Here is a 12,136-nt window from a genome sequence, read left to right on the forward strand (position 1 = left end):
TTACGGACCCGGAGGGTAGACTGGTTGTCCTAGATGTGGACGGCAGCGATGGAGGCGCTTTTCGGTTGCTGGCAGTTTATGTGCCTCCTTTAACAGGTCGGTCGGTCGGACTTCTTTCGACGTCTAGAAGTATTCCTGGGAACGTCTCGTCCCTTACTTTTAGTGGGGGATTGGAATTCTACCTTGGACACGCATCTAGACTACGTGGGGAGTGACAAAACTAGAAGGGGATGCAAAGGCCTCATAAACCTGCTCAGACGCTTCCAGTTGTCTGACAGGTACCGACTCGACCACCCAAATGTGCCAACGTGGACTTGGAGCAACCGCATTGGGTCGTCGCGATCGTATCTAGATAGGATAGTGTGTAGGACAAGAGATAGAGATCGTTTAGGATGTCCACATTTCCACATAGTCAGCGACACGGATCACAAACTTGTGACGTGTACGCTAGACTTAGACAAGGCACATAGGCAGGGTCCCGGTTACTGGAAACTAAACGCGTCTTTCCCGTCGAGACAGATTTTCAGAGACCGGATTAGCACGTTAGTAAAGAGGGCTTTGACGGGATCCATCGTCAACAACAAATGGTGGTTTGCCCTCAAGAGAGCAGTAAGGGCGGAAGCAATAAGGTATAGCAGGGCACTAGCTGTAGAGAGGAACAGAGTAGAGGGGGAGCTAGTGATAAAGTTAGAAGAGGCATTGCGAAGTGGCATCGTATCCGACGTTTTAGCGGCGAGGTTGGCCCTCGACCAACACTTCAATGCTAAACACGAAGGGTGTGCTGTCAGGGCAAGGATGCGTGCTCTGAGGAATGAAGGTGTTGGAGCCGCACGAGAGGCCCGGGTGGCGGAGGCGCAGCGGGGTAACAGAGCCACCATCCGGTCTCTGGTAGACGAACAGGGGCGCGAATTGCTCGAGCCGAGCAAGATGTGCGAGGCGTTTCAGCGGCATTTTGCCCGACTGTTCGGGAGGAGTGGCGAGCGAGAAGGCAGGGTGGACTTTAGTGCCTACCTGCACAGCTTGCCACAACTCTCGGCAAGAGAGGCGGAGTGCTGCGAAGGGGTCATCACGGCGGAGGAGGTGAGGGACGCGATGGCGGGTTGCTCGACGGACAAATCTCCGGGTTTGGATGGTCTGCCCTACGAGCTTTACAACTGTATGCCAGACTTGTTTGGAGACGTCTTGGCGGCCGTGTACTGCAACTGGCAGCAGAACGGGAGCATTCCCGGTTTTGTGAGCCGAGGAGCGGTAACACTGCTGAAGAAAGATCCAAACAAGGGGGACGCCATAGATAACTTTAGGCCCATCACTCTGCTCAATGCAGACATGAAAATTTTGGCCAAGGTGTTAGCCAAGCGGTTGGCGCTTGTCATCGAGAAACTGGTCGGCACGGAGCAGACGTGCGCCGTGCCGGGCCGGAGCATCCATGACAACCTCCATCTGATGCGCTACATCATAGAGAGGGTAGTTAAGGAACCTGGCATGGGTGGGGCCCTGATCAATTTGGATCAATCCAAAGCTTTCGATAGGGTAGACCATCGATACTTGGAGGCCGTCCTCGAAGGGGCCGGCTTCGGTCCCGTTTTCCGTGGCTGGATGGCTGCCTTGTACACAGGCATCCGTTCGGTTGTTCGCGTCAATGGACGTCTATCGGGACCCTTCGACATTGCACGTTCGGTTCGTCAGGGATGCCCCCTGTCGCCGTTCCTGTACGTATTGACTCTCGAGCCACTACTGCGGAAGCTGGCGACGCTGAGGGGCATCCCGCGAGAACTGGGGTGCGGGACGAGCGTGTCGGCATACGCGGACGACGTCACCGTCATAGCGTCTAGCCACGAGCACATCGAGCTTGTCGGCGAGACGCTGAAAGACTACGAAGCGGTGACGGGAGCGAAAATCAACCGGGATAAGTCGGTGGGTTTGCTGCTCGGCACCTGGAGGAGCAAGCCCATACCGCCCGGCAGCGCGTCAGTAGTGGGACGCTGGACGGACGGTCCGGTCAAGTTGCTCGGAGTCTGGTTCGGTCCGGACCTGCAAGCGGAGAAGAACTGGGACTAGATAACGAGTAGAGTGGCCACTCTCTGCCGGCAATGGTCCGAGAGGAAGCTGTCCCTAAAAGGTCGGGCGGAGGTGGCGAACGCGTACATCGCGTCTGTCATCGAATACCGCCTGACCGTCGTGCCTTGTCCCGATCGCACCATCACCGAAATGGAGCGCACCCTCTTCCGCTTTTTGTGGAAAGGAAGCGTTCCGATGGTGAGGCGATCCGTTTGTTGCCAATACCCGCTGAAAGGAGGGCTGGGCATGCCGTGGTTGATGATGCACAGACATGCGCTGAGACTGCGACATCTCCGGCTCTACGTAGACGACGGTGAGCAGGTGTGGTCGCCGTTTGTGCGACGCGCTTTCCCGCAGCTCGTCTCCATGACCGAGCTGCAGTCGTGGATCAAAAAGAGGCCGAGGAATGGCGAATGGCACCGTGAGTGTCGCGTTGCTCTGCAACAACTTTGCCGTCCCGGGTCGACCTTGAGCGGCTGCATCACAACGAAGTCATTCTATAGGGGATTAGTGGAGGGCAGGTACGACGACGATCTCGGGGCGAACCTGGGCGTCGACGAGGAATACCTGACCCGCCTGTTCAGGACGACTTTCGGGCCGGGACCTATGGACAACTTCCAGAGATCCCTGGCCTGGCAGTGTTACCGAGAGGCGCTACCCGTTCGGGATAAGCTATATAGACACGGCTCGCGAAATGCGGGGCCGACCTGCCCGAGATGCGGTCAGAGCGATGAAACCGTTCTGCACGCACTCGTGCAGTGTCCAACCATTTCGGTGCTGTGGGCTTATGTCGAACGACTGATGTCGCGTGTGGGACGAGTCGGTTTATCAACCGAGTCTATCGTCAATATCGTCACGCCTCCTTCCTTTAAACGGGAAGGAAGAGCTGTATTTATCGTACTTGTGGCTATGGCGAAAGAATGCATCTGGTGGACGCGTCTGAAAGGATTAGAGACAAATACTTTCCTCTCTGGTCAATCTCTCATCAACTTTTTTAAGTATCACTTGAAAAGGAAGGTGAGAGTAGAGAGGCAAGTGTTGTCTAGCAAATGTTTCGAAAAAAGATGGATACATGTAGCAAGAATGGCACGTATAAATGACGAAGCCACCTTGACCATGATTCTATAAAACGTTTTAAAATTTTGTAAACAGAGAGTTACTTACGTTTCTTGCATAAATAAAAGAAATTTTATTTAACAAACTGTGACACTAAGGACCGAGGTTACCGTGGTCTTTTCGTAGGTTTTTCTTTCCACGGATAACCTCCCAATTTATTTGGAATTTTCTGTATTATTTCGTATTTTTTGTAAATACCCCAAACGTTTTGCGATGTTTTTTTTCATCGTTGTCCCCACTTTTGTTTTTTTTCTGCTTTGTTTTCGCCCCCCTCGAAAAGAAAAACTCTACATTTGTATTTTGTCCCCTCTGTGTTGAGCCCTGTGTGGCTAATAAAGAAACCTATCTATCTATCTATCTATCTATCTATCTATCTATCTATCTATCTATCTATCTATCTATCTATCTATCTACTTATCTATCTATCTATCTATCTATCTATCTATCTATCTATCTATCTATCTATCTATCTATCTATCTATCTATCTACCTATCTTTCTATCTATCTACATTTAACAGTGTAACTGAGATTGATGTAACAAATGAATAAAAAGGCATAAAAGGAAAATGAGAGCGGACTGTCATTTAACATCTATTTCATTGACTACCAATGAAACTGGAGCACGTCCGTTCCAACAGAGAATGACAAAGGAAAGTCTAGAGTCGAGAAAATAAAATTCACGTTGTAACCTGATTCTATAAGAGAATGTTGTACTCACTAATTTAGTTGAACAGTTTGTATGATGGTACATATACAGATTAGAGATATAGCGAGAAAGAGAAGGAGAGAGGGAAAGAGAAAGATATGATTAGTGGATAAATGCAAGTGTCAACTGCCATAGTAGGTTTTTAAAATAGTTGTAGTCGAGTCATCAGGTGTTGCGGAAAGTTCATGTTGACCAATCTAAGTGCTGAAAATGACTGGCACTGAACTTAATATAAACTTCATGTATGACTGCATCTCTCTGTTCATCTGTTCAGCACTGTCCAGTCGTGGTCATCTGGTTCTGTTCTCCCTCTCTCTCTGTGATCGTCTGTCTCTCTTCTCAAATCTAGCTTGTTATTTGCTTCCATTTTATAAGCTGTGACCTTGCTTAATAGGCGCTTGATTGATTTTCTATCAACAATTTCGGATTCTATTGAATTTTTCCTGACGGCCATCAAAGAGTACAATGTATGGTTGTTGATTGGCTAGATTTTGCTGACGTCATCTCATTCGCAAAATATTTTGGCAAGATTCCATACATTTCAAGCTGATAAAATTATTCTAATTAAATAAAAAACAATTCAAGTTTGATTTGAGACAGCGACCTGTTACACACACGCACACACACACAGACACACCATCGCGCGCACGCACTCAAACACATATTTCATCATGTTGAACCGTTAATCCCTACACATGTTTTCTCTCTTCGCTTTTTTTCATCTAAATTCGTTCTGTCCTTCAGACCAACATTTATTTCGTAGTTTCGTAGAATCATTTGGAGGACATAACTTTCGCAAGCCAGGAGGAGGTCGAAACTGACATTTCAGAGTTCTTCGCTTTGAAACAACCAAAAGAGTTTTACATTGATGGGATTAAAAGCTTGTAAATAGATGGAAGGAAGTCACAGATAATCAGGGAAAGTACAGTGATGACTAAATTTCAATTATATATAACATTTGATCACTTGTTTTCTTTATTCAAAATTCGGACAGAACTTATGGAATAACCTTATACTTAGATAAGTATAGTGTTATTTGTAAACTATAATAAAATATTTTTTAATATTCAAATTTTAATTTTAGCTGCAATATTTTAAGCAAAAAGTTTCTTTTTCTTTACTTTACTTGAAGTAATTGTTTGTCCTATACTTTTACAGGTGTAATAACTTGTCCTGTCCTTTTCCAGGTTTATAATCTTAAGAATATTACTTTTCATGCTCGCATTTTTCCATGTAATCCATGATTTTTCCAGGCATTGCTGTTATAAGATAATTAATAATGTGTTAGTTAATAATTTAAGATTTTACCTTATAAAATACTGGGTAGGGGGGATACATTGGCTGCTATTTTTAGCGTGTTGAGCGACCAAGTAGAGGCTCTTTCATTGGTTTGATTGCGTAATGTGATTTTTTTTGCACATATATGTATAATATGCGTATATATCATCGGCAGAAGTTAGAGAGTAAGTCAAAAGCTGAGAGTTTCGTGATTGGCACTTACCAAACACGAATTTGTCCATTGTCACTCTGTAACTTGTGACGAAATAACTTCAAAAATACAAAATTTTGTCAAAAACGTTAGGAGTAAACACTGTTGTGTTTGACACATTGTACCAGTATCGGAAGTTTCAAAGTGTTTAGTTATAAAAAATTAATTAACTAATCTGTACGTCAAATTGAGTAGATCCGAAATGGATGAAAAGCAAAGTCGACCTCGGCGGAATTTAAACTGAAAACGTAAATACAGATAAACATATTTCACGGCGCGCTAACGTTTCTGCCAGCTCACCGCCTTCAAAAGTAAGCATTGATTTTAGCAATATATTCCTTATTCTTATAGCTGAAGCGTTACTTTCTTATTCTCTTACTGACACGAAATTTCGTGGCATTTTACCCCATATCTTTTCTTCTACAATTTTTTGTTCAATGCGACTAAAGACTCTGAATTCCTCATACATTTTTCTATCATTTAAGCCTAAGAAAAGTATACATTTATTCTAAAATTAAAAAGTTTATGTTAATTGAAGGTGAATAGGTGCCTTATTGCCCCTCTTGAGGTCGCAGATATTTTGATGTAACTTTTTTTTCTACTGAACCGAATCTCAAACTATTTATGCCAAAGTGTAGCTGAGGAGGTGTCCTTTTAAAAACTATTAACAGTTTGCAATTTAGTTGAGAACTGAATTAGTGGAGAAGCTTGGAAGCTGCTGCGATTGACGAAATGGTGGACTTAAGAATATATTCAACCACTACTATGGTTGAATGATATATATATATATATATATATATATATATATATATATGTGTGTGTGTGTGTGTGTGTGTGTGTGTGTGTATGTGCATATACATATGTATACATACATATAAACTTATACATGCATATATACTTGTTTATATGTATATTTATATATGTATATCTATGTACACACATACATACACACACACACACACACACACACACACACACACACATATATATATATATATATTTGCTTATACGTAAGATTGCGTGTGTCTACATTTATATGAATATATTTCTCGTGGTTTGTGTGTTGACTTGTGTTTATTTACTTTTGTATGGTCACTTTGATCGATCTGTCAAGGTAACTGGTTCAAAAGATTTGTCTGGTGTGAAGATTCGTCTAAACCTCTTTACATTTAATTACTCTCTATGTATCACCTCTATGTATCACCTTCTTCCTTTATCATCTCAAACTTTCATAGTTATTTATTTCACTTGAAAACTGTCCTTCGGCATGAAGCCTTGTACTTTCATGTTTTACTTTGTTTCGTTCGTATAATCTTCTCAGAATGGTTTGCTTCGTTTCTAAGATGCTTATTTCAGTTCTCTTTTAAATATTTCAATTGGTAGCGTTTCATAGAAACGTAAGATTTATATTCCAGCTTTTCTCTGTCTATTTGAAATTATAGATTTTAACCTTCCTTTGACTTTGTTTCAAACTACGTTATCGAGCCATGGTATTTTTCTCATCAAAATCTTGATAAAATTTCGCTCACCCTCGTTTCTCTAATCTCTTTATAATATTCGTTCAAAATTCCTTCCAGTTTATTTCTTTTGTTGCATTCTGCAAATTGATTCACTACCACTTGAGGCATTAATCAAGTTGGATTCTCGCTCGCCCCATGACCGCAATATAAATGGTCAACCTCGAAATATGAACTTAAACATTCATAATTTTAAATTAAGCCACTCCCTACAAATAGATTTATTATCGACCCTGCAATCTTATATTTCATTTACAATTCGTCTTTCTTACTTCTAGACTATTTCATTGATCCGCACTTCGATGTCATCTCATTTGTTCCAAGGAGATGAAAATGACCGAAACAGATGTATAAATCTGCATTAGCGTATTAATGGAATTAATATGCATACACGCGTATATATACGTACATACATACACACGCACACATACATACATACATACACACATACATACATACATACATACATACATACATACATACACACACATATATATATATGTGTGTGTGAATATATATATATGTATATATGTATATATATATATATATATGTGTGTGTGTGTATGTGTGTGTGTATATATATATATATATATATATATATATATATATGTATATATATATATATATATATATATATATATATATATATATATATATATATATATATATATATATATATATATATATATATATATGTATATATATATATATATATATATATATATATATATATATATATATATATATATATATATATATATATATATATTAGGTCGTCAAATATGAAATTTGCAGAAAAGAAAAAAAGTTTGCTAATGTTTTATAATACAAGGAATAGCTTTATTCACCAAAGTATGCACCCATACTGTCAATATAGTTTTGTCATTTCAACGGTAGCTTGTACAGCCCGGAACTGTAAAAGTCTAGCAATCTAGAGTCAATAAAATCTTGGAAGGCCTGTTTTACAGCATCGTCGGAATTTAATTTTTTTCCATTAAAAAGTTATCCAAATTCTGGAAGAAGTCATAGTTGATGGTGGTGGTGGGGGGATCAGGTGAGTATGGTGGATGATGGAGAACTTCCAACTCCAACTCCTGTCGTTTCGCATAGCAAATGAAAGACAGAAGATGAAATATACGAGAATTTATTGTTAATCAAGACAATTGTTTCGACACATCTAACATCAATTCCTCTTGGGTGAAGGAATTAGTTCAGGAGCATCCGGTGGTGCAGATGTATCTCGTCGGGTGATAAATAAATATAATTCGTTGAAATGACTGTTCCGCAATATATAAATAGAAATGAGTTTTCTTGTCCTGTCCCCTGTACAATGGACGATATAAGTAAAGAATGGTCATCAACTATAATCAAACTATCAACTGTTAAGTACTCTAGTTCGTGCATCTTTTTCTCAAAATGAACGATAAAGTCATATATGAATTCTTCCTTGCATTCACCTTGAAGAACACCATAACATCACCTACCGATTAAGATGGTGATGAAAATTTTTCCTCGCATTCGAAGACGATGGTCGCGTTTATTAGTTTCAATGTGCTACAAATAGCCTAGTTGGTTTCCAAACCTGATTTAAAGGGAAGGAATCAAGAAAATGTTTGCTTATAGCTTCACATAGCTCTTTGTCATATTTGGTATGCTTTCTTTAATACGTTCCAATCGTGGCTCTTTTCTAAGCAACTAGCCACAACAATAGCTTCTTGAAAAAAACACTGCTTCCAATAGTACGAGTGCAAACGATCCTACAAATCTCAACTGCCAAACTCAACGCAATCTCTTCGTTACTGAAATAAAAAGACCTGCAAACCAGTGAATGGAAGATTATTCTATTTGATGTGTTCTACTCCGGCATATCTTTATGGTGCGCAGTATCTAATGTAACTCACCAACGAAAGTCGACTTGCAGCATATCGCTGCCAAAGAGATTAACTTACCCCATATAGGCGCGAATGTGATATCACAGTTACCATACAAAACACAATATTTTTGTTGATAAAGTTTATCTGCCAGAAGCAACGCACAATGTGCTCATGTGTGACTTCTCTGGGGCAAATAATCGTGAGAACGATATCTAGCTACTCCTACTGGATCCGTCGAGAGTATAACATATAGCTAATTTTCGTGGATCTTAGCTACTTCTATTGAATCTGTAATAAGTACACCTTAACATTGTGGATGAGCGCCGCGTTATTTGTGAAGCAGAGGTCCAGGATATTTCCCCTCTTGTTGGGTGGAGCACCATTTGCTCCATGAAGAACATGTTTGTGAGGTCGAGCAAAGACTCTACTTTGCTTCTGTTCATGCAGTGACATATCTAGGAGAAGGCGGCCCTCACGCGACTCGACATTAAGGAGATTGAAGTCCTTAGAAGTAAGTGCAAGATATCATCCAGGTTGGTTAATACTACTTTCATTTTTTGGAGACACATATAGGGTGTAGGTAGTGGTCACTGTTCTGACATGTGTAGAGGTGGCAGAGGTGGCCATATATATATATATATATATATATCGTTTTTGGATTTGAATTTGGTTTGCTAGATTCTTTATGTGAGTTCGTTTGTTGAAGCATATTTCGTTGTGTCTGGGGAGAGTCATTCTCTTTTAGTGCCTTATTATTTAATACACTCACCGGTTAAGTTTCCACTCATTTACTTTACTTATTTATTTTTTCTAAAATTTTCGTTGCGTCTTGCAACCTTTTCAATAGTCGTTGAATCTGTCCGTTACCCGAACTGCATTCTTTTTGTCTGGTTGAGCGCATGTTTGTGGGTCAGTGTGCGTACGCATGTACATATGTATGTATGTATGTATGTATGTATGTATGTATGTATGCATGTATGTATGTATGTATTTATGTATGTTTGTTTACCCATCTTTATACACATTTTAAAATTAATCTTTTTCTATTTATAGGAGAAGCGCTTGGTTTTCATTTCCCGCATAGGTGTTTGCTTTCTCATTGGTAATGCCTTTTTTTCTATATACGCATAAATGTAATTCTTTCCCAAATGAATTATATTTTATATTCGAGGCTCCGATGAAGCCGTAAGGTGTTATTCAGGCACTCAACTATGTGTCCACTGCAGCTTATAACGGAAACAACCTTAAGCTAATGAAGTTTATAAGACAATTGTCTATTCGTTTATTTCTTTATCATCTTATTTTCTTTTATATATATATTGTGTGTATATTTGAGGGAAAATATTTATATAAGCAAATAAGCGTATAAGTAGTGAAGTAGTGCTCAAACTTGTCAGATTTTTAAATTCTAACTTTTGTATCACTACAGTAATGTAGACGCCACAATTCTCTTTAATATGAAAGAATACTGGTGGAATATGTCTGTCAAAATCTCTGTAAAATGTAGACTGAATAGACCAGCACAATTACCTGAGACACGCAAGAAGAGAACATTTGTCAACTAGACGTCAACATAAGAGAAATTAAAAGAAAACGGCTACAGCGAATTAATGAGAAAATTATAGATACGATACTCTCTGTACAACTTTTGATATATATCTAGGATAATTGCGGTATTTCAATACGTAACTAATTGGTTTAGTAGTAATCTTGAAAATTGGTTTAGCAGTAATCTTGTTTTAGCAGTGAATCACAAGAATCGGGAAGAATCCGGCTAATTAGGAAATGACAATTTCAATGGAAAAATGAAAAGACATAAACATTCCATTTCAGTCTATAGTATGTGTCGATGCGTAAGCATGTATAGTAAGTGGAAAAATACAGATTCACATAAGCAATGGCATACATGCATATAGGTTTGGGTTTGATCCCACTGCATAGAATCCAGGTCATATGTCTTCTGCAATAGCCACGTATTCGTCAATACTAAGGAAGAAGAATTTTGGAGACGAAATCTGTGTGGAAGCCTGTCATAAATACACACACACACACACCACACACACACACGTATGCGCGCGCGTAAATAAAGCCACTCTAACCAGTGCTAAATAAATGCATTCAAGTGAAGTAATATTTAATTGGTTTGAATACACTCGCACGTAAGAAAACCTTTCACTACTGAAATAGTCTCAGGAGAAAATTCCCCTCCTCGATGACATTTGTGAAAACACATTGAGTTGTTTATAATGGCACTAGATCGTAGGATGCGTCCGTTTCTGCGTTCTTTCGCATTACCAGCCACTAATACCAACTTATATTAAGCGAATACGTGTATAAGCACTGAATCAGTGCTCAGACTTGTCAGATTCTTAAATTTCAGCTTGTGTTCATATTGGAACAACAAACGGTATGCTTGCCGATGTTTGTAGATCTTAGTGAAACTAGAATTAAATAACGAATATATTTTATTCATCGCTTCTTCTTGGATCAACCTCAGGAATTCTTCCGTGTACGTTGAGTATAAAACAAATGAAGATAGGATACACGGGAAACTTTATTGCTCACAACGATCGTTTCAACATACCTGCACCGATCCCTTGCGGGTGGGAACTATACAACTAGTTGTGTGTATCCCTCGGTGCAGAAGCGTCTCGTCAAGTGATCTAATAACAAGTATCGCGTGACCGTAGGTTTAAGTCGTTTAAACCTACAGTCACTAACAACATGCTGTATTAAATCTGAGCGAAGAGAGTTCTTATTACATTACCCGACGTGACGAGAGATGCACCACAACTAGTTGTGTAGTTTCGCTCTCACGAGGATGTGTCGAAATGATCACTGGGAGCAATAAAGTTTCCCGTGTATTCGATCGTCCGTCTCTTTTCTTTCTGTCGGTTCTTTTCCTCATCCCTTTCTGTCGAAGCACAGGTTCGAAACGTCACTTTTCCATTTTTCCCGAGCGTTAAACTAATACACCTGTTTATTGCTCCCTCACCTGTCTCTGTCTTTTGTTTTCTGTACATTTGAATCACATATATTTACGCGCGGGTGTGTCTGTGTGTGAAAATGTGTGTATTTGAGTGTGTGTGTGTGTGTGTGTGTGTGCAAATGTGTGTATTTGAGTGTGTGTGTGTGTGTGTGCGTGTGCGTGTGTGTGTGTGTATGTATGTGGATATATATATATATATATATATATATATATATATATATATATATACATAAGAGGGATGACCACTAGGTGGACATCCAATATGCTAAATGTAGATCCATATGGTCTGACCACTAAGAAAATTGTTCGTAGATCTTGGTGAAACTAGAATTAAATAACGAATATATTTTATTCATCGCTTCTTCTTGCGACTTGATTTAATTAAC

The sequence above is a fragment of the Octopus bimaculoides genome, chromosome 7 (assembly GCF_046866305.1).
Source record: "Octopus bimaculoides isolate indiv1 chromosome 7, ASM4686630v1, whole genome shotgun sequence".
NCBI classification, from domain to species: Eukaryota; Metazoa; Mollusca; class Cephalopoda; order Octopoda; family Octopodidae; genus Octopus; species Octopus bimaculoides.